Below are 24,296 nucleotides of genomic sequence, written 5' to 3' on the forward strand. Positions count from 1 at the left end.
GAAGTTATCTACAGGAATAAGTCATTGAGGTAACTGTAACTTTTAACTTCAAAGAGATAGAATGAGCAAGATGAAGAGAACTAAAGGACTGTGTTCTGTCATAAAGGAGATTTTATCTCCTCTCCTCTTCCATTCCACCATGGCCATCCCTAATCTATGTTTCCTAAACTGTGCAGTACCTCCTTGCAGGAAGTTGCAGGCACAAAGGAGCAGGAGTGGAACCAGATTTCACCAAAGGAATTACACAGTCACTGTTTCTGAATGAAGAGCTGCAAAAAAGAGAGTAATAATTTGTGTCCATGCTAGCTGTGGCAAGAGCAAGCAGACCTAAAATTCAGAGAGAAAGACTCATTTTCAACCATTAGATAGTGAGTTTGGAGGAGTTAATCAAAACAAAAAGAGATTAGGTAGAGAAATTTGGGGCATCCCAGCTCTGGAAGGTCTTTAGGTACAAACCAAACAAACATTTTCAAAAATAGCACAGCTAGAGCTGATCATATCCTGAGGCAAGAGATACACCAGATGACTTTTCAAGTCTCCTTCCCAGTTTATTTTTCTGTGGCTGTGGCTGCTCTGACACCTCTTGTACAGACAGTATCTGTTGTAGTACTGGCTATTAAGCAGTGATACCCAATATTCCATCACTGAAGAGGCTGATCATTCTTTATTTTAGTCAATGGAACAAGACCAGAAACTATTTTTCCATTTCACCTCAATACAAGAATGGCATTAACAGCAGTAATTTCCAGCAGAATGCCATTTGACTGCTAAGGGATGGGAGCATGAGTGTCTATCTATTTCTTATATTGATGTCTTTTCACACAGTCTTTTCCCTCCAAACTGAGACTGTAAAAACCCCAATAGCTACAAATAATAATGTTTGTTCTGAAAGGCTGGCAATAAACCTTTAACAAACAATGTAACTGTAACCCCTAAATAGTAATTGTACTGCCTAAGGCATCTGATAAAGGATTCTAGTGTTCTTGCTATATTGTGTCAGGCAGATACATCAATCAAACTCCATAATGGTCTAAATTGGAAAATAGGGTAGTGGGAATAAACAGTTCTAAAAAGTGGTGAAACTTTGTGACAAGCAGCCTTAACAGACCAATCTTGATTCTAAACATAGAAGCAATTTTAGGGCTTCTCTGGAGGCAGAGGACAATTATTGCCTAAACAAATAAACTAGTGTCTCAGTACCTCCGGCATTCTCTAAAGTTAGTTTGAAAGAGTTTTGAGTTCTGAATAGTAAAGCTTCAGGGACATTGTAGCTTGACTCATTAGCTTTCATTGAACTGTATATGGACATCCTTTCAGATAATCCATATTCCACTAAAGTGGAATAGAATGAGAAAACTGGAATGTGTTATGATTTTAGCACCAATTTTTCTGCCAACAAAAATAACTAGATCTGAACGTAGATTAAATATATATGTCAGGTGCTGAATTTGACTCCTGATGAATATTGCACACTTAAGGTTCTTAGGTTCAATAAAAGACCTGAACTTCATATACTATTGGGAAAAATGGATTTATCTGAGCATTTATATTCTACTGTGCTGAGGGCTTCTTTGCCTTGTAGGTGAACATGGAATCCAGAGCCCACAGGCTCATGCTTGCATTCATACTTGCACTATGTACTGAAGGGAGTCATACGATGACAGAGGAAAAAGTTTCCCAAGAGTTTTTCCTCCATGGGAAGTGGTTATTCATACTCCTAAAAAAATTTTAAATGTCACAGGGATTTAGATTTCTCTGAAATAGCTTAGCCTCTGTTACAACTTGAAGTTGCATTTTTTGTGCGAAATACTCACACCCTCTTCCAAGACTAACTGAAGAGATTTTCTGTAAATATTAATCAGGATGCATAGACTGTCTTTTCTGCTATGTGAACAGTATCTAATACTGTACTACCATCTTGTGAAGTATTATTACAGCAGGGCAAAAAAAGCTTCCTCTTTCTTGAAAATGGTAGAGCTAAGGAATGTATCATGAATTTAGAAGTTAGTTTTGGTGTGGATTTTGCTAAAGCCATTCTTCTTGTGATGCATGCTGATTCTTCTGATCAATCATGTAATTGATCTGGCATGAAGGAGATTAACATTTCCACCTAGTCATGATCACTCAAACCTTTTAAGCAGCAGTGAAGAGCAAGCAGATTGGGAAGCCCTGTGGCAAAACCATCATCAGTTCCAGACTGATAAAGCATTTGGCACTTGAGAGTTACTGGATAATAGTACATAAGTCAAGCACAATATTTTGGCCTAAAGATACTCAATGGGATTAAGTTACATTATCTTTTTTATTTTTCAGAACTAGCACTATTAGAGGGATTTTGACAAAGATTAAAAAGAAAAACAAGAACTTTATCTCCATCATTGTAATGCATATTTATACTTTATTGCAGATATATTAGGACTATGTAAAGTACATGTTTTTCTATGGTTGAATCCTGTCATTTCTCTTATACTCTCCTGTTCTTGAATATTTTGCAGTGTCTGCTAAATGGAGTGACAAATTACATACATGCATTCATTGTATTTCTCTGAATATTCTTTGCCTCCCATTTTTCTTTAAATCTCTATTGTAATTTCTGAAACAAGTCCAAACAAGTCCTGCTGAGTCCTGAATGTAATCAGATTGATAATTCTGGGTTTTCCTTCTTTTTTAAACTATTTTTCTGATGATTTGTCTTACACATTTGGTGTGGATCTGTCCATTGTAGGCAATTAATTGTGAATCATTCACTTAGTTGAGCAGAGGACCCTGATTTCACAAAAGAGCTGGCTCATGGTGGACTGTGGACTTAGATACTATACATAAAGCTCTTTTTCTAGGAGATTATCCTATACCCTCTGTCAGCTGATGTACTTGCAGATGTACAAAGATGTGCAAGTAGTAGGATCAAACAGAAACAGAGCTGAGGTATTTAACACATACATTGTTGGGGCAGGTTTACTTCAGACTAATTTAGGAAGAAAGAAGAGTCCCGGAAGAGTTGGGAACATCTCCTTTGAAGAAGCACAGACACTTCCCTTCATCCACTATAATGGCTTGTGCCATGTTCAAGCCCTCTGCTTTCATTGTAAGCAAGAAAACCCCTTGGAACATTACCTGTACTTCAACTGAAGAGAGCACCCCATTCATTCATCTGTCTTGAACCTTGAGTCAAAAAGGAGCAGAAAACGCTCTTTTCACTCCTTAAGAGACAGAAGTTTGGGGATGGAGGTGTTAATTGAAGACAGGCAGTATGGGAAGCAGTGCAACCACTGAAGAAAGCTCTGAAGGACGGTGCTCTGGGGTGAGAAGTGGCTCCTTATTCTGCCTCATCCCAGCTTTCACTATATGATCTTCTTTTCAAGACACCTGACTTGAGTCTCTGAGATCGTCATTGCTGAAGTGGTAAGTGCCCACACATTCCTGAAGCTGATGGGAGCTTGTCCTTGAAGGTACAAGCTTCAGGGAATGCTACTTTTCCTACGTTAGGAAAAGGGGAGCTCATATTATGTGTAGCAGCTGTTTATATATTTCCTAAAATCAAATACCTGAGAACCAATATATTTCATTTTAGATAGCCATCCACAATACCTTTAAGGAACATTTTATTATTTTTCAGTTTTCCCCTCCTTGTTCCTCTTTCAATTTTCTTTCCACTTCTATGAGGTGAAGTCTCCCACAAGGCAGTGTGTTCTTCCACACTGCAACTAGGGGCTGTGTAATAAACCTCTTCTTCTCTTGTCTTTCTCAGAAAGCCTGTGCTACAGAGGAAGATGGGAACAGTAAGATTATGGACTACAGCTGCCTGAGGTTTTATGGTAGTATTTCATTACTGAAGTATTTTAATTGTGAGCCAAAATATTTCAGATTTTGTTTACTTTTAAAGTTGAAATTTTCCACTGTTTAATTTCCCTAAATAGCTTTAATGCTACGCAGTCTGAAAATGGTCCTAGATATCTCACACTGGACATCCAAAATTAATTTAGGTGTTTTTCCTAGTTTTTGCCACTTTACTGGTCTTAACAATAGACATAATAATAGAACATCACCACTAAGAAAACTTAAGTAATGTTAAAGCGTGTGGTACTAGAGTAAAAATTGTTTGAAAAATGGTTGTAAAAGTAGATATGTGTTCAAAAAAGATTGCTGAAGAATCCTAATTCTGGAACTAAAGAGGATTTTGGTTGGAATCTATGTAGGTATTCAATTCAGGAAAATTTTAATTTCTTGCTACAGACATTAGGATTTTGTAATGCTAATGTAAGAGCATCACAAATAGAACACAAATACTATTGCTGAAAATATTATACAGCATCTTTATTCAGGAGTTGTCTTTTCAGTAAACATAATCAAAGTTTTCTACGTGTTTCTTGTTCAGAATAAAATTGCTTTTCACATATGCAGTGCTACAAGCTAACAAGCACTGTGATCTTTAGCAAGTTTATATCTTGATTTCACTGTTTCAAAGGTAGTGGTGGGGAGGAATAAGCAATCAGCTAAACCTTTCAGCCTGTTTTAGTGCTGTCAGGTCAAATGTATGAACACACTGCTCTTCCTTAGGATACTGATCTGCCCATGCACTCAGGTTTGGATTGCAGTGACAATGAGGTTTTGGGTAATGTCATACCTGCTCATGTATACAAGTGACATAATCCAATCAAGATACCTGTGGTGACTCAGAAACTTTGTAGTCTGATGATGAAATAGCTCTCAGATTTGTAGACATTGCTCTTTTCCACAGTGGCACATGCTTGTCTGTTAGCGTGGCGTATTAATGATACATATTCTTTTGTCAGAGCTGCTTTTAATGTGTCTGTAAGGGATTTTTACTGTACGTGTTTACAGTGCTTGCTCCTTGTCAATTAGAGGACACACTGCAGCTTAATAGGCTCATGCACAGATTTTTATAGGATGTCAGAACAAAATGATTTTTTATTGACGAAGGGTCAAACAAGTTGTGCTTTTTGTTATGTCACACTAAACAATATGAGGAGCATGTTAAAAAAGCTCACTAGAAGGCAAAGAGTAGGAGAAATGATTTAAAGCTACATTATCCTGTTTCTAATTCCTTTTCTTTCTTCCTGCGGAAATGTAATTGCAAGAGGCTGGGAGAAAGGATTGGAGCATTGGCTTCTATGTCAGCCTTGAAGAGAGTCATAAAGTCTCTTTTATGGGTTTCTCTCTAGCCTACTTCTACTTTTCCAAATTAGAGGAGACAATATGACAATCTTAGCTAGCTCTGATCTTACATCTTAATTTGAAAACTCAGCAGCAACATCAATGCCCAACTTTAGGGGATATGAGGAAATATTTCTGAATTTAAACAATTTCCCATCGACCTGCAGTAAAGGCCCTTTTTACAATTGTCGGCACATTGCTTTAAAGACTTCCTCTCCCTCAATTTTATAGGTTCTGATAATAAATATTCTGGATATCTAATGTCTGTCTCAGTTAAGCTGTCTGGTAGATCCTAGATATAGGAATCAAATATGCATCTGGAAGATTGAAACTGTAAGTTGTGCTGATTTTTTTCTGAATTGACTACAGCAAACATAAAGCACTAGAAATTATAAATCTGTGAAGCAGTTGAAGATTTTTTTTTCATCATAATTTGCTGAGAACTAGCTCTGGCTGTTTTACATATTTTGAATTACTTTAAACTCATATCTATATGTTTTAAATTCCAGAAACCTTACAGTACTGTGTATCACCTATTCCTTAGCATTTCCTGGCATCACTTAATAAAATTCCTGTAGCTGCAACATGCTGCTGGTGCTGGTGTACCTTGGTCATGACCTGGAAGGACCACCCACTCCTGTAAAAGAGAGGGTAAGTCTGTCTCTATGCTAATTCGATTTTAGACCTCCTTTGAAGAAAAAGCATGTGTGTCCTTCAGTCAGCTTCAGTCTGGGCTGAGCTGCTTATGTGGTGCAAGTTTAGGTCTTCAGGAGCCATTTATAGCTGTGTGCATAAGGCAGAAGGTATTTTCTGTGTGTAGGTGAGAATGAGAAAGGAAACATTTATTGGTGCTTTTGTTTCTTTTTTAAGTTGAAAAAAAACCCCAGATATTTTGCCAGTTTTATTTGAATAAATATTAAAGAAAAATAAAAGCATTAATATTATCAAAATGAATTTTTAGTTAATGAGATGTGATTGATTACTATGAAAGGAAAAAACTAATATCCTATTACATATAAATCTATGTGTATTTTTTAAAGATCTAAATAATTTTATTTGCCACAAAAAAACACTTGCAATTAGGAATGAAAAATGCAGTAAGTCAATGAAGAGAAAATAAATTTATTGAAGTGACTTTGCAAATCACAGTTAATTGAGCCACAAACAAAACAGCAAATAAAGGAAATAATGTGGTAATTGGAACCCTTATCCCTTATTGGCATAGATTATGGCTTGCTATCTTTTAGCAGTATTAAATCATTGCATGTGAATGTTGCCAAAAAAACTCTTCATTTCCTTTTAGTGACTTCTTACTGCCCTCAGTTGAAGTTTAATAGAAAAGGAAGGACATGATGTAGTTTTAATGACAGGAAACCCATGGCTTCCAAATGAATAAATTCCATCACTGGCTGCCACAAAGTGTGCTAATTATTTCCTTTGATAAATTAAAAGCCGTAAAAGTCCAAAGTGTATAGCATGTGGTTTACAGTTATAGTCTGCCTGTCTGCATTATTGAAAGTTCATATAAACCTCATTATTTTAATTTAATAAACATTATAATTATTTTTTACACCAGTAGGCTATATAGAAAGCACATGTTGAAGACAAACTTGTCTGACAGAAGCGTAAATAGTCCACAAACAAAATAAGCAAGGAACATGATGTGTCATGTGTCATGATGGCTCGGGTTTTTTATGATACTTTCAAATGAGCAGATGCTTATTTTTTTTAGCTTTATAAACAAGAAAGTAGTAACTAGCTTTATCCTGTAAATGAGTATCTCATTCACCAAAGTGTGCTTTGATGAACAATATAGCCCCTTGCATTTTACAATAGAGTCTGAGAAAACTTGGGAAAATCTAGGGAAATGTGGAGAGGGAAATGGAGGTTTTAGAATAAACATTGCAGGGCAAAAAAGAAAAAAACTCAAAAAAACCAAAAACCACCAAAAACAAAAAAAAGAAAACCCACCCCTATTTTATCTAAAATAATTTAAAATGTCCAACAGAGATGTAAAATAACCATGGATGGTTTGGTGCTGTTTGGTTTGTTTTTTTCCATTCTTTTTTTTTTTTTTTTGTCCAAAAAAAGGCCATATCCAATGACAGAATGAGAGCCTGAAAATTTTTAATGACTATTGTACTAATGACATTCAGGCCTGCTCAGTCCCTCATGGGATTAGACATTTACCTTAATGTAAAAAAACCCAAACCAAAACAAAGACTGAAGAAACTGAAGAATGAGTAACAAAGCTAATTTTTATAGGTTATGAAAGCTCATTTTGGCTTATTGCTCTAAAACATTTTAAATGGCAAATACTTTACTTTCAGGCTAGTCAGACAACACAGTAAAAGAAACGGTTAAAGTGCCAAATCTTTTGCTGTGTCCTGATCTAATACACCTGACTACAGCTGTAAACTGACTCAAATGCACTTTTAAAATAAAAAAGTATTCAGCTGGTCTACATGGTAATTTTGCTAAGTGTATTCATTTAGTAATGAGACTGGAAATTTCTGGAGACACAAGACAGAAATGACATGCCAGAGCACAGGGCATAGGTTCACACAGCAAATATCTGGAACCAGCAGGAGGATGAACAGAACTAGGTCTGACAGGACCAGGAAAAAGCAAAAGGCAGGCAAACCATTCTGCCCTTTCAATTAAAAATGCACGTTAAAGAAAGCAACCACAGATACTGATTAAAATGACAGGAACTGGAGCACATATCGTTTTCCCACTGTATGTGATAAAACACATTGTAGAGGTGGTATGCACAGATATCTGTGCCTTGCTGTGGGACAGCTGCAGCTCCCAAATGACCGATCCCTGTGTCTCGTGATGCTACAGCTCATATCGGGGAGCTTGTTTGTGCTGCTTATTGAACTGTGCTGTCCCTAGCTCAAATCAAACCCTACTGACCAGCACAAATGTGTAACTGGTCTGGCTTGCTTGTGCTGGAAGTAGCTTTTCTGTAAAGAGGTAGAGATCTCTGGCTAGGTATGTCTTTGACCAATTCAGTAGTTCAGTGCAAAACGAAGAATGTGTCTCCCTGGTTTGTCGAAGTGTATGCCTAAATTTTCTGAAGCAAGTTCAGACTTGCGTGTGCTACAGGGAGGAAGTCAGTGGAATTCTATCAAATTGCAGTGATGCTGACTTAGTGCTGTAATGATTTGATATTTCAACTAGAACTTATCCATTTTAGAATGATTGACAATTCATCATGTTATGGGGAAAGATGTAAATGTCTGTGAGAAAAAGAAAAGAGGAAAAAAAAGTACCCGACTTTATGATAAGGTGCTTGAGTCAATTTCTGAGAAATGTTATTTTGCCTTTTGGTGAAATGACATGGAAACATCTTTTGTTTGATGTTCTGGCACTCTTCTGTCATTTCATTGTTACATGGTAATATGAAAAATGATTTTGAGGAAACAGAGTAAGAATTTTTCTGAATCTTTTAGCTGAAAGGGAGGTTGAGAAAGAACTGGGGGAGGTGTTCTAATATTCTTGCAGAAATAATTGGTGTTGCAAGGAAGTGTAGGAGTGTGAGTCCTTCCACATTGCAATATAATGCAGTCTCAGAAGTACTTAACTGTACCATGCATTATACTTGAGGTATACTTGATTGCAAAGACTAAAAAAAGTATATTGGAAATGCCAAATTTATAGTAACACTTGCAAGAATATCACCTTGAAGTGGGGCACACTCCCTTTACAACTGGATGTCACTACTTCTCTGTGATAACAAACCTATTAAAAATAGAATAAAGGACTATTAACAGCATAGTAAGGTCAAATCAAATGCAAAATAAAAATATCATAGTAAACTGTGACAAGATTGTAGTGTAGAAATTACTGCTGACTAACAATTAAAGGACCTGTCATAGACTTGCTATGTCTGTGGTACATAATTTAGAGAGAGCTATAGTAGTACTTTTTTGGTTTTGATTTTAAAGACATATTAGTGCCTACTTGGAAAATGCAAACACACGTTGACCAGGCAAAGGAATTCTGTTACTTTTTCTTTTTTTTTTTTTTTTTTTTTTTTTAATTAGTGGGAAGAAGATAAGATTACTGCTTTTTAGAGATTATATAGTTCATTGATTTTTCCTTCTGTAGTCATAATAAATCTGCTTATAACTGAAAATTACTTTCATAACAGATAACTGCATATTTTCATGGTATCTTGCTGGAAGAATAAGTAACTTTTTTAGACATGCCATTGTGAAACTATGTGATCAAATGAATATATATCCTGTCAACTTCCTGGCTTCTCAGTCAGAAGTGTATAGGAGTTACCTCTCTGTGAAAATTTACTGCATTTGACTATGAGAAACAGGGGGAGGAGGGGCTGTGGTTTCTTTATATACCTGCAGGAGGTCAATGTAAGCAGCAGTGATGAAATTCTCTCCTTGAATTTTCAGGGCTGTTTACAGCTCATGTGGTACAGCACCACAGCATGTGTGGCTGAGAATAGGACACAAGACCCCTCTGATGTTCTGGGGTAATACAAAAGCCTGTTCAAATGTTTTATTTTGCTTAGGCACTAGAAGAGTTCATGATTTAAAGACTATAAATCATATGCTGTTCCATACTCTAAGCATGACACTGGCATTCCCTGGAGAGTCAGTTGCAGCTTCTTGGTTTCAGATTGGAAGAAGCAGTTTTTTGGGGTGAACAATTTTTTGGGGTGCAGTGTGATTACTTCTGCTCTATCCAAAGGGCACAGAGCAGGGAGGTGGCAAGTCTCTGGTGTGTCTCCTGACACAGGTTCCCTGTCAAAGGAGAGGTGATTAAAGTTGGTCTTGATACATTATTGCTGCTTGGCAGAATAGGATAGCACACTATTTTCTCATTGCTAAGTGTCATGGCAACACAGGCCAGGGTAAAGCTGTAGATGCAATTACCATCAGAAAAATGTTAAATGGCTGTTAAATGGCTGAATTTGTTGAAATATTGTGTTTCTTCTTGTCACAAATGTTTTATCTGTTTTTATCGGATTTCTATTTCTGTCAAGTGAGTGAGGGAGTTAAATAATATTGTTATCCTATATAAGTTTCCATTGCCATGGGGTGGGAAAGCACAAGGGTTAAATATCAAATGAGCTGCTTGAAGCTCTAATTTGAAATCCCATCAGGGTTAGTTGTTTACTAGCACTAATAGTTAACTAGTGCACAGCCTTTAAATTACTGCTTATTACAGAGGTGCTGTTCACACCACTGTGCTTAAGGACCTGTCAGCATTTCCAATGGAAAACTCTGTTAACAAAGGCTTATGACTTTGTCGTGAATATTTGCACTGAAACTTGCCAAATGTCATCTCAGGTTAGAAACAGATTATTTCCTTTATTGGAGACTACTTGACTGGGCTGGGGAATAAATTATTTTCAAATTATTTTGAACTCCAGAAGAACTGCTTGTAAGGTTTCCCCACTACCATACTCTACTGCACTGAAAATAATGCAAGTGAGGAGGATTCTGGGACACTGGGGTAAGGAAAGTGTAATACAGTAAAAAAAAAATGAACATGCAAGTTGTTTTGTTGTAGCTTTGCAGTAGATTCTGAGGTGGTAACAAGGCACATTGACAAATTTTTCTAGCTTTTGCAAGGTATAGTTGAAGCTTTGGCTGTTAGAATTTTGGTGTTTTGATACTTCAATTGACTTCTTTATATTGTCCTTTAAATCTCATTTATTTAGCCTAGCAACTGAGGGGACTTGAGTTTGATTCTTACCTGTCCATCAATATTTCTGTAGCCTCAGACCTGTAATATTGACAAACTTGAGTCCCATCAGAAATGGTTTCCCTCAACTGCCTACCAATCCCTAGGGTCTGGTCAGATGCTGAGGATGTGAGAGCTATTCCAAGACCTCAGCTTTAGTGCTGCAAATGACAACCGGAATTCTCAAACTGAAGCACTATTATTTTTGGGGAATTTCCTCTTGTTTTTCAGAAAATAGCTGCTTTCTTATGCTCTTCTTTGTTACTGATCTATATTCAAGGAATACTTTATTTCTCCAGAATACAACTCAGAGCTTTTAATGGTGGACTGTTTTATGAATGAAAGACTTTCATTTTACTGTTGATACATTGGGGTTGTTTCTTTCCTTTAATTTTGCTTTTCATTTTTAATTTTTCTTGAACAATAAATGTACCTAAACTCCAAAGTTTTACACTTTGTTAAGTTTTGTTAACTTTTTTTCAGTTGGAGTTACCTGAATACTTCATGAATCAAATTACTGTCTCCTTTGATGCCATGTATTATATTGCACAAAAACTGGGCAGGATAACAGCTTCAAATTTTCAAAGATCTTTTGTTTTTTCTTTTTTCTTTTTCTCTTTTTCTTTTTGTACTGCTTTTATATTTTCAGAACATACTTTGTGCTCAAGCACACACAAAAAGATTGCTATTTTGGAGATTTCAATGCACATTTTTGAGAAATCTGTAAATCTGCATTTTGAGAAATAGCTGAGTATGCCACAGTTCCATATGGTTATCTTCAGATCCGTAGTTTGTGATACATTTTTTTTTGCTGGAACATATTCAGGTTTTGAGGTACAATATTTCCACAGCACTATTATTCATGCTTTCTTGTTCACAGCTACACTGTGTCTTATTCAGCAACCTTATGTCTCTTGCTGTCTGCTTGTAGGTGTTAGCCAGGAAAAAAGATGCACATGCTAATAGATTTTTTTTTCCTGGAGGAAAATATACTAGCATAAATTTCAACAAATTGTCTTTTATTAATGGAGGGGGAGCATCTATTGCAAGTAAATGTAATTTTATCTTGGTATTTTGCAAAGGACTGAAAGAAGTTAATGGAATAAATATGCATGCAAATTCACTAAGTAATCACTCAGAAATCTGAGTGAAACATCAGTGTGAAAACAAGGCCTAAAGGAAAGTAAATATGACATCTTTAAAATTAGTTTTGACATTTGATAGGAATAGATATGTAAGCTGGGGAAAGGCAAGGTCATATTCAAAACCAGGGACTAAAAAAAACACTGAACTAACAGGCCTATAGCCCTGCATATGTTGGGGATTTTTGACATTAGAAACATTACACGGGCAGGAAGATAAGAAAGAAAATTTCAAGTGCTACTTATTATTTTTTATACAATAAGATATGCAAGAAATAGAAAGTATGTTGGAAAAGCACAATTATTCCTCCATGTTATGCATTTGTTAAACTGAACAGGAATTCTTATAGTAAACCAAGTTGATTGTTGATCAAATGTAGATTATTAAAGCTGAAAAGCAGAATAAAAATGAACAGTAAGATGTTGCAATGGAGGCTTAAAAGTAGGTGGAAGACCAATCTAAAGTAAAGATGCTCTGAAGCGTAAGTGTTATTGGTGAAGAACCTCATTGTTCATCAATATGATAATCTACAATTTGGGGAATATTATTTTAACCCCTTGCCTTCACCATGCACATCTGTGTAGAATTCCTTCACTGGGCTTCTGAACCCATCATGCACACTCCTGTTGCCCCTATCTGAGTGCAAAGCTAACAATGTTGATTCATTGTTGTGCTGATAATGCTCAATTCAGAAAAAAAAAATAACCTTGAAACCAGTAAATTTATTTTCCTTCAAAATCTTTGTACCACATGCAGATGTTAATTATTTCCTAAACAATTTCTGTCATTTAGGTGAAGAATCCATGTGTGCCTTCCATGACCCCAAGTAGGTTGTTAGCCACAACAGAGAAACAGGACTTCAGAGGGAGTTGCTAACCTTCACTGACTGGCCTGTCAGCCAGGGAATGATACAGAGCACCTTCAAAAGGTCCCCTAAGTAATGAGCACTAAGGAGGGTTATAATGGGCCCATCATTAGCTCCAGCTAATATTTTGACCTAATGCCCACATATACTACAGGTGTCATGCAGGGCCACCATAGGATTAATCTGCAGGATACTTTGTGGCTATATGATGACAACACATTTCTTCAGCATGTTTCCTGACTTGTAAACCTTTATGCATGTATTTTATAAAATGCAAGTAAGTTATGACCTCTTGCATATATTTTTTTAATTCTTTCCTCAATCTCAATTGCCTACAGTGACCAATGAAACCAAGTAAATAGCCATGTAAAAGAGAAAATAAATGGCAAGATGTTAAAAGCTTACCCTCTAACAAAGATGTAACAAAACATAAATGTAGCAACTAAAAACCTCACCCTTTCTCCCATTTTGTGTTCTTCCTTTAAACTGTTTTTTTTGTTTTTTGTTTTGACTTTGTGTGTGTGTATGTGTGTGTGTGTGTGTGTGTGTATGTGTGTGTTTTGGGTTTTTTCCCCCCAAATCCTGTTACTACTTACAATTTTGAAGAGGATGAGACTTGTGCACTCTACTTCTGCAAGTATTTTTATGGGTGTCCTGTACACTTATTCCCTGCCTTCTATGGAGAGTTTATTTCATGAAAAATAACTTCTTTTACACCTTTCTCTAATGTGTTTGGTTTTTATTGCACTAAACTTATTCACTTGCCCCTTCAAAGTGTTGGACATTCTTGCTTCCTCACTTGATAGTTAAAGATCCTTTTGATTGTGTTTGCTAAGGATCTACCTTCTCAAAAGTTACAGCTCTTCTTCCTTTTGTTTTGGTAGTATCTTTACATCATTTCCTAAGGAATAGCAGTCACTTTGTGAGGTGAACTGAGCGAAATTTATATCATTGATATTCTCAACCAGATTTAGGCACAAATTCATCCATTTGCCTGCACTCCTATCAACATGGCAAAGACAGTTAAATTTTAAGACATCTTTATGTTTTGTTAACCTGTGCAGTCAAGTTGCTGAGTGAATTTCATGTGATTATAATTTGAAAGTCATATGGTAGAATACATCAAATATAAAGATAATTCGTACAGTTTTTGCCCAATACTACCAAAGAGACATTGCCATTCTATGATCAGCTCATTTAGTAATTGGATATTTAATATAAGAAAAGACAATATTTGACTGATAAGTACTTTTAAATTCCTTGCACAAATGCCTTCCCCCCACCCTGCCATCCACAGCTCTGTGGTTTTGTATTCTTGTACCACTCATATCAAAAGTGCTTGCAACCAGAATGTTGGGTGCTATTTAATCTTACAAAGATGAAGGAACAAAGATTTTGCATTCATGCTGAAACATCAGAAATGTCTAATAAGATAGTAAATAACACAAGTTATTTAAAAATTATATGAATTGAGTTAAAATTTCAACTTAGCTTAATAAAACTTATTCTCAGATTCACTGAAATACAGAGTGCAGGCTCTACACATATATTTGTGTATGTGCTCACACAGATTATTTTTTCTTTAAATTATGTAACTGTAGATGAACATAAGTTGCTTTTTTCTTTGGGCAGGAATTTGTTAAGAGACAGCAGAGACTTCAAAAAGAAATGTTAAGATGTTGGTTTAAAATTGAAGAACTAAATTTCGCTTCATGAATATCTTTATAATAATTCAAGCTAACTATGCACATTTGATGCTGAAATATTGCTAGAAATGGATTTTACATCACTATGCCAATTTAGATAACTTATTAAAGGCGCTATTATTCTGGGGAATTAAACTCTAAAAGGCCATTGCAAATAATTTCATTCATTGCGAAACAGCACTTAACAGAAAAGAGAAAAGTATTTTGGATGACATTTAACTTGACTTCATTTGGGCAAGAGACCTTGAAATTCTCATATGGGCTTACTGAATACAAATCAATGTTTTGTTAGGGTTTTATTTATTTTTTTTTCTTCCTTTCTCAATGGGTTATTTTCAGGGACATTCAAGCAATCTCAGCACAGTCTTTTTTTTTTTTTTTTTTAAAGAAAAAGAATGAAAACTTTTCTTGAGACAAAGATATTAAAATGATAAAGTCTGGTCAATCCATGTTTGTTGTTTCTTTCTCTATTGCTACTAAAAATAAATCCTTCAGGAGAACATTTCTTTAGCTCACTTTTTCATTATTTCCAGAGGCAAAAGCTGGCAAGGCAATTTATAATTCAATTTTTGCTAAATCCACAACACCTAATATATATGTCAGGCATTTCAACGGCAGGGTACTTTGGGGATAGGTGATAAATTGTGCTGATTATAAGTGCAAGCTGTTCTTCTAAAATATCATATCCAAAAGAAGGCAAGTATTATTAGGAAAATGAAATGTATCTTTAGAATGTCCAGAAACATAAGAGATAATCACTTCACGTGAATATATTTTCCCTTGAGTTTTACAGCTCAATATTAGGGTTTTACCATGGTTTTGATAGCACTCATCTGAATGGAGGGACCATCATAAGTTGGTAGTCTTTCAGCAGCCACATAGCTCTTAGGCCTGCAATAATTCATTTCTCCCAAAAAAGAGCTTTACTATGAAACCTGAAACATGGTCATAGTAATTTTCTGATTATGTTGGGGAATGTGAAAAGTCTAAATATTATTCTATAGTATAATCTGTCCTGATCTTTTAAACAACTTTTCAATATTTCCATGTATTTTCCTGTGGGGTACACATGGCTAATTGTTTATCAATACTTCTGAGCAAAACCAAAAACATTCTCCATAATAATCTTGGTTGTTAAGATAATCTGAAAATGAGGAAAAAAATACTATGTCCTGGGAACTTTCCTGTCAGATTCTGCTTTTTTAAACCAAAAATCAATTAGTATTACAAAGATGAGATCAACGTACCAGCTACAAACAGAACCAAAAAACAGGCAAATGTAAATGGGTGGTTGAGATTTGGGGAATGATGGAAACCTTTTTAATTTTATGTTGTTGGTCTGAATCTAGCTTGGCTGATTTTGACTTAGCTGCTCAGCAGATGCTCCTTGTTTGTCTTGCCAACCATAATTTGTATCCTGATCAGATTCTCTGAGGAACAGACTGATTTTGTGGATTTTTAAAAATCAATTTAGTACTCATCCTATACTATCATCCTGTTTAAGGCATATTTCCTTGTCTTTAACTTTTCAGGAAACTTGCTTTAAAGGCAGGCACTTGCTTTCTTGCTTTAAAGGCAGGCACTCATTATTTTTTTGTAAAACAGGAAAAATTCACCTAAAAGGAAAGAAAATAAAATTACAAATTTTCTATGCATCTAAGATAAAATAAAGTGTCAGTAATAAAACCAATAAGGCTTAGAGTAGAAAAAGACAGCTTGAAAAGCTCCCATTCTTTCTAGTTTCCATTTGTCTGCTACTTTATTTCTGTTTCTTTCAAACTGTGTCCTAAATCTTCTCTAGAAGTTCTCCTTATTTTCTATAATATCAGCAACCTTCTGTGGACTCAAGTGCTTCAATCCTCCTTGCCCTCAAACTCTTAGTTTTTGTATCATCTAAACTCATTTAATGAAGAAGATGAACAAAATTGGAAAACAAATGATCACTCATGAACCAGACCAGCTTAGTGTGCACACTTGTCTGAAAGACTGATGAGATAATACCTGCAAAAGAATGGTCTGCTCTGACAGGAAAAGGAGAACCAATGTATCCAGAACACCCAATAGCTCATCTGGCAGTAAATGAGAGGTCAAAATGTCACTCTTCCAGTCCTGCCCCTTCTGGTGTTAGAAATCTATGAAAGAAGTCCTAATATTTGCTCAACAGTATTGTAGGCATTCTTTTAGCATGGATGGGAAATGAAAAGTGGGTGGAATTATGGATAGAAAAGATATATTCTCAAAGGAAAAATGAAATAACTTTGGAGAAAGATTGAAAAATACACTGCAAGGAAGTCAGCGAGAAACAGATACTCTTTAGCAAGAAGCAGGGAGAGATGCTTCAAGAAATTTGAAGAAATAGCAAAGAATAAAATAAGGAAGAATCATGAAAGTGATTTGCCCTCTTATTTAATCTTTCCCTTTGAAATTCAAAAGTAATTCCTTAAAAAGGGGGATGAGACAATTGTAGTTGAGAATTGCTTTCTCATGATTGATGATACGAGGCAGGCAGTTTCTATTCGGCTACTTTTCTTGGGCAGAGAAGGACACAGTGTTGTAATACCCTTCTAGATAAAGACATGCTGAAATTTGTAAGGCTGTTAGTTGAACCTAATCTCACACTGGTAAAAGCTGTTACTACAGCAAGTCAGATTGAATCAGCTATTAATAATGCAAAGATGTCATTACTTCCCAAAACAGATTCTTAGCACAGCTTGTAGGAGAGAATAATATTTTTCATTTTTCATGTTTCATGTTTCACTAGAAGCAGACGTAAAAGGGGACACTGTCTACTGTATGAGTAACAAGGTTTTGTTTTTTTTTTCTCTGCAGAGAGTTTTAAAGGGAAAAGAAAAGACACAGACTAGAGAAGCTAAATCATTCATTTTTTCTCATAATTTTCCATTAGATAAATTAAAATTTTGGCTTCCATTAATACAAAATTCCTATTATGGATACATTCTTGGCCTTGAAAAGCATGGTAGAGAAGAAGGTAGTTTTTTCAGAGGCAATATATTTTTCTATGTCCTGATGACACATGAAAGGACTTGTTAGAGTTCTTATGACTTTAATGGGACAGAATTGAGGCTGACCTGTAAATATCCTCATGCCAGTGTAAAAAGCACAGTTCTCAGACTCCTGGAATAAGAGCAGATCTTTGGTGTAGATGCAGACCTTTTACTGTTTTTCTCATTCTTGTGCTTTTTTTGTGGCTTTCATAGGTTTTTTCCTCTTTTTTTTTTTTTGGCGGGGAGGGACTTATTAATTAGTTGGTGGATTTTTGGGGACTGTTTATCGTATCTTTTATTCTTGTGTATGAATTTATACATGAAATTTTAGAATTTGAATCACAGATGTAGTATTTCTAAAACAGTATTTGCTGAGAGGGCTGAAGAAGACAGGAAGGTTGTATGCTCTTGTGTGTCTCAGGGACCTTGAATATAGGCAAAGCATATATTTTGATATTGAACTATAGATAACTATTTTCAAAATAAATACAAATACAGGTCCTCCTAAATATTTTACTTGTTAAGTGGACTGCTAAAATTGTTACCAATTTATATGCGAGATTAAGAAAGACAATTTCAGATTTCACACAGGGGCCAGCCTTCAGCCAATCCCCTAATTATAAGAATCTGTTTCTATATATTCCTAAAATAAGAATAATTGAATAAAGATCCAGGTCTTTTCTCTCTTTTTCACAGCAATCAAAAGAGTTTAGTTTGACTTTTAAAGGATTTTGCAGAAGCATCCTGTTGGGTGCATGTGCTCTTAAAGAGGTGGTAATACAGTATAGGAAGCAATGGGTGAAGAAGACAAGACCAGCATCTGAGCAGTGTGATAGAAATGCCAAGGTTCCACTAAAGTAATCCATTGGCCTTTATATACTTTTCTGGTAGAAAAGAATGGACATAGAGTCTGGATCAACCTCATGTTTTCTAAATCTGGGCAGATGTAAATCTCATCTCAAAAAATATGATGAGATTTTTAATGAAAGAAAGCTTTTTCAGGTGATGTCATAGGCCTGAAAACATATGGTAGAATCAAAAAAGTACAATTAAGGTTTTCTTAAATTACTTCAAAGTAAATGTGACTTGTTTTTTAATTAGGTCAAAGGCTTCTGTGAGAGATATTCCTCCTGGCTTTCCTATTAGGACCAAAAGCTGAAGAAAAACCAGGAATTGTATCCAGTTGAACATGGAAAATCAGGAACTTCCATAGAATATGGTGCCTCTGTTTTGTTGCAAAAACCAGATATTTAGGATAGAGATTTTTGCAAGAAACATTTCAGAGTCTGCTATCATTAAGAGGGTGCAAAGAGGAAAAGATAACAAGACCACAATTAATTTTATGATGTGGAGGAAATTTTAGCGAAGTTAAAATAAATAGAGACCTTGGGCAAATGGAAATCAAACTTTCAATTACTCTCAAATGGATTCTGGCTCATTGGATCTAGCTGACACTTTGATGTGTTTAAATCCTTGCAGACGCTATGTAAGAACTGAAGCCAGGCCAACTACACCCTCTCGGTCCTTGCAAATGCAGAAGCGGTGGTATCTCAACAGTGAGAGAACTAGCTCTTTCAAGAAGGAAATTTGTAGATATAACATGAGCAGTGGCTGTCACTAAAAGTCAAATGACTACTTTTAGATGTTGGTGAAGGTTATCAGAAGGCAAATATGGCATATTAGATTATACAACCTACTTTCAGGATTTTGCTGTGTTTTCCTGTTTAAAACAAAATCCACGTTGTAAAAGAAGAATAAAGGCAATGAACATAGTATTTATTTTACTGTACTTCAACAGTAATTTCATAATCAGAGGTATCTTTAAAAGTATAAACATTTCCCATTCCTACAGTTAATATCCTAAAACTGCACATCTGTAACAGTACTCTTGCATTAAGCAACAAAACAAATATTTTGTGTATCAAGGTATTTACAAGATACCAGTAACAATAAAGTTTGTGCTCCGAACAAATTTTTTTTGCTGTGAACTGGACACAAAAAAGTCAGGAAACGAGGAAACCCTAAGACAGTATAATTCTAGCACTTGGTTTTAATTAAAAAGTTTTTCTAGACCTTAAGCCACATGTTACTTGTATATATTATCAGGATACAGGAAAGAAGAGAAATTTCACTGAGGCTTGTTAACCCAATATTCAAGGCAGTTCAGTTAAGAAAATGAGACCAAACAATAAATGGGGAAGGCTGTGAAATGCAAGTGAGATTCTTTCAGTGAAATCAGAATGAGGGCACTTTATAGCATGGGATTCTGAAAAGTGGCTAGAGGCTCTGTAAGGAGAAATTAATACTTTTTTTATTTTCATAGCATATTCTCTTGAAGGTCTAAAACATCAGAAATGGCCACTTATTAGATCTAAGAAGTGATCAAACAATTCAAAATTTATTTTTTTCCTGAAGAAATAAAGGTAACTCTTTCCCAAATGAAGGTCCTGTGTAACGTAAGGTTTTTGTAGCTTTTTGTTTCTATGCAGTCAGTGAAGTTCTGTGTTAATATCTCAAGATGAATTTTCTGATTGGAAAGAAAGTGAAAAAATATTTTAAAATTCTGTGATTCATTCAGAGTATCACGGTACTGTGACTTATTCTATAAATATTCCAGTGTACAATGCAGGACTGTAGCCAAATAAAGTACTCTCTGATGGATTTGGAAGTACATAGGAAGGTGGATCAGCTGAAAAAAAATGTTATCTGAAAAAGGATTGACTTCCAATGCTGCTTGTGAAATAGCTTTAGCAATGAAATATGTGCTAGAACAAGAAAGGAAAACCACCAGATGACAAAATGGGATGGATAAAGTGCATGACACAACAAAACAAAAAGCTTTCCTTAAAACTCCATTGTCATAACATATTCCTCCGCTGGGTCCATGAACAAAACACTTCCCAGGAAGTGCAGTGCAAGAGCAGGAGGTCGATGAAAGTTATAGATGGGGAAGCAAATGCAGCTGAGAGGTTCAGAACGGGGTATATAGCACAGAGCTGTGAGTCAGAGCAGCTCTGAACACTGTGCTGAGCACAGGACAGGAAAGTGTACAGGAACAGGCATATTCTGGGACTGAGCCGAGCTGTGTACAGCTGAAGTGTTCTTACAGACAAGCTACTTTAAGGAAAAAAATGATGTCACTCTTTTTACATTGCAAAAATGTAAGCTAGCATACCCTCCTGATGGGGAGTGCAGATACAGTGATAGGGCAGGGAGAGCTATGCTTGAGGTTAACTGAATGCCTAACATGTGTGTCCAAGTGGGAGGAAACTGTGGTGAGACAAGAAATGAGAGAAATAATTCATTTAGTGTCTGGCATGATGACTGTGAATTTCTTTAAAGACGATTTCCTTATATTGTGTAGGTTTGTGGGCTTTTGTGTCTTTCTTTATTGCTGCTGGAAAGAAGTACATCTTCTTGCTAGGACTAAATTATGATCACTTCAGTTTTGTGACTATTAATCAAGAGAAGGCATTTGCAAGCCTTTCCCAGCCACATATCCTTTGAGGGTTTTGAAAGCTATAGAATGCAGTTTGTTATCTGTCACTGCGGGGCCGTGCCAAGTTCCATGATGCAGTGAAAGCAAAGTCATACGCTGCAGCTGACACTTTCCCACTGACCTCACCTCATTGCACTGCATAAACAGAAGCTATTACAAGTCAATATGGTTCTTGGAGTGGGGCTATGCTGAAAGGAGTGCAAGAAAGCTTTCTACGTTTCTGCAAGGTTCAAAGCGAATAATGTGCTTTTTCTGTCACATCAGCAGACGAGGCTGTCATATCCTCAGTTCACCTCATAAATAATAGGCACAGAGGACAGTTGTATAAGGCTGCAGTTCAAAAGGGTTCTAATCTGACAGCAGACATTGCCTTTCTTTGACATGCTCACCTTTAGCCATGCTTAATGGTTGGTGTGTTTCAATTTAACACTGCCTGCTTGGTGAATCGATACCCAGGCTAATAGGCAAAGCCTTGCAAGGAGAAGCCACTGGGCAAAGGACAAAAAAAAAAAAAAAAAAAAATTGGGCAAAGCCTGCCAGCACTATGGTAGCTTCTGTGAGAAGACACAAATTTGGGAGCGGGCCACCACGCTTGGGGACCTGCCACAAACCTTTTCTTGTTTGGTGGCAGCTGTCAGGGAAGGGGATTGAAAGGAATTGGCTGCGGCCTCTGGGAAGCCACCACCAGTCTGGAGGTGCTGGTGGGCAGAGGGGTTGTTTTGTTTCCTGCCCCATCCCTGGAGGTAAATGTGAAGGATTGAAGAAATAAAGCAGGGATTTATTGGGAGGGAGCAGATTTACTAGGAACTGTGGGCAGGGAAGCATTAACCTTCTGCTCCCTCTCTGAGCTGATCTACTGGTGGTGGGGCGCACAGCTCCTGTCCCTGCCTGTCTTTCTCTCAGGGTCCTCAAAGCAGGCCATGAGGCCATGGCACCCTGTATGGGGGCATTTCATTTCCTCCCTTTCCCCCGTGATCTGCCAACGTAAACAACTGCCTACTTTCACCTAAACTGAAAACCAGATCTGCCTCTAATCACGTTGGGTGACTGTTGACATGTGTAGAGTTTGATATTTTGATAATATTATATGTCTGTGATAATACTTCATTACAGTTATGTCCTTGGCTATAATTCTTTCAACACAGTCACTTTTCTCCTGCCGTTTGAGTTACAGGAAAGCATTGTAAGGCCACATTTTGCTCTGATGGTCACATTACAATTCAGATGATTTAGAATCAATCAGCATTTGATATACCTTTGAGAAAGAGCAAGCAATGCATTTATTTCTCTTGTTTTTTTCTTCTAAAGGAAATTGTGCCTGTGTTTGGCAGAGAGGGGAGAAGACTTTTTTTCCCCTGCTCAGATTTGCTTGTAATTTGAAACCGTTACTGGTGTGTTGTCATATATTATACTTCTCCATTTTACAGATACTTTACAATTAGTTCCCTGATTGTTTGCCTGCACAGAGGAGATCATTAAACTATAACTTGAAAATTAGCATGCCGATCAGCAGCTTATACAATGAATCTGCAGAGGTTTTTTCTTTTCATATAGAAAGAAGTGTATGTTAGATTGTGCTTTTAGTTTAATCTCTACTAAGTAGTATGTCTTGTGATTTAAACGGCAGAAACTTATTCTTATGTTTTGAGTGAATAAGGTAAACCTTTGCTTACCACTTCTTTCACAGATGGTAAATTCTCTATGTATGTTTTATTAATAGTCTGAAATCCCATAAATGCTCTAGTGGAGATAATATAATATTCCATCATCTGCCAAAATGAAAGTTTAGTCATTGTTTGAAAATTAATTTAAATTAATTAATACATTTAAAATGAATTTGAAATGAATTTGTAAAATCTTGAAGAATACTTCCAATACTTTCTTGAAGTAAAATTTTCCTTTGGATCGATAAATTAAAACATTTCATTTAGATAAAAATGAAATGTATTGTGTTGCTATGAACCAGTTTTTATTAATCATATCAAGTAAGATTAAACAGGCTCTAGAAGTGGAACAATCTGTCACTTGAAAATAGTTACACTATTTTTGAGACTAAATAATTGTATTTGCAAAGTTGCTCAATGTTTTCTAAAATTTTCTTCTGAAGATCATGGGGACAGACTGCTAAATGCCTTTGTTTTGTTTCCTAAAACCAGCACATTAGACCAATAAAAATATATTTCTGCAAGAAAGGTAGGAATTGAGTGCTTTTTAAGTAGATTCTATGCCCAGAATAAAAGAGCATTTTTCGCAGTTGGATATAATTTCTATAAAGTTTTCAGGAAGAAGTGCCTGACATACCTTTAGCATTCAGAATGCTGAAGAGATTTATATTTTGAGTCTGCTAAAGCACACACCTGGCGCATCTTCCTGCCACTAATCCTGAGCCCATAAGATTCTGGACAATATGAATATGTCTCTTTTCCTGTTCCTGATAATGGAAGATGGAGATGAACAAACTTATGCAGGAACAACTGGGAATGTGCTCACTTAATCCTTAATGAGAATTGTAAGAACGTTTTTCCTGTGCAATCCTTTTAGACTGTCATCAATATTCAAGACAAGAATATAATCCTGTTAGAGGCAGTCAAGATTATGGCCTTTCTTGGTTCATTTAGATTCATTTCACTACTGATGTTTGGCCTGAAGGCAGGGCTCTTTCGATGTCTCCAGGTGGCACAGAACATGCAAGCTCGAGTATCTCCTTGTGCATGGAGTTCAGCTTGCCCCTTCATCATGCAGAGATGATGCTTCTGTATTATGGTTTTGTGATTCACTTTTCCAGCAGAAAGGGGGGAGCGGTTCCCTGACCATGTGTAAATGTGTCTCTGGTGAAGGTCTGCATCTGGATTCCCACTGTGGTTGATATGAAGGTATTAATCTCAGATCTAAAGAAGGTCTGAGGATGCATGCCCAAACATTACCCACAACTACACAATATCTCTATAAAATCTCTGTAAACCCCGAAGTTCAGATGAGAGTTGTGACTCCTCTCTTACAGCATTTACAATTTTCACTGTGAGAAAGTACCTGCAAGTTTGAGATAAGACTGAAGGCCCCTTATTTCTTATAATAACCTGATCTGTTTCACGTTTTATTTTCTAGGTTTTTTTTTTTTTTTTTTTTTGTAGTAGGAAAGAGTTATAAAGACAGACACTGACTCTGGAGATGTAGGAGCAAGAATG

At 36.1% G+C, this 24,296-nt stretch overlaps 1 long non-coding RNA gene across 2 annotated transcripts in view; it reads right to left on the bottom strand.

The window, feature by feature from the left end:
- The window catches only part of LOC128805883 (uncharacterized), a 52,114-nt gene that overhangs the window by 22,800 nt on the left and 5,018 nt on the right, over positions 1 to 24,296 (bottom strand). Inside the window, exon 3 of one of the 2 annotated variants that reach the window (XR_008436624.1) lies at positions 23,819 to 23,967. The exons of the other annotated variant lie outside the window; for it this stretch is intronic. This is a non-coding gene — a long non-coding RNA (uncharacterized LOC128805883). Of the gene's footprint in view, positions 1 to 23,818; positions 23,968 to 24,296 lie in introns of those variants that run through there. 2 annotated transcript variants of the gene reach the window in all.

This window comes from Vidua macroura, chromosome 4 (genome assembly GCF_024509145.1).
Source record: "Vidua macroura isolate BioBank_ID:100142 chromosome 4, ASM2450914v1, whole genome shotgun sequence".
Classification (NCBI taxonomy): Eukaryota; Metazoa; Chordata; class Aves; order Passeriformes; family Viduidae; genus Vidua; species Vidua macroura.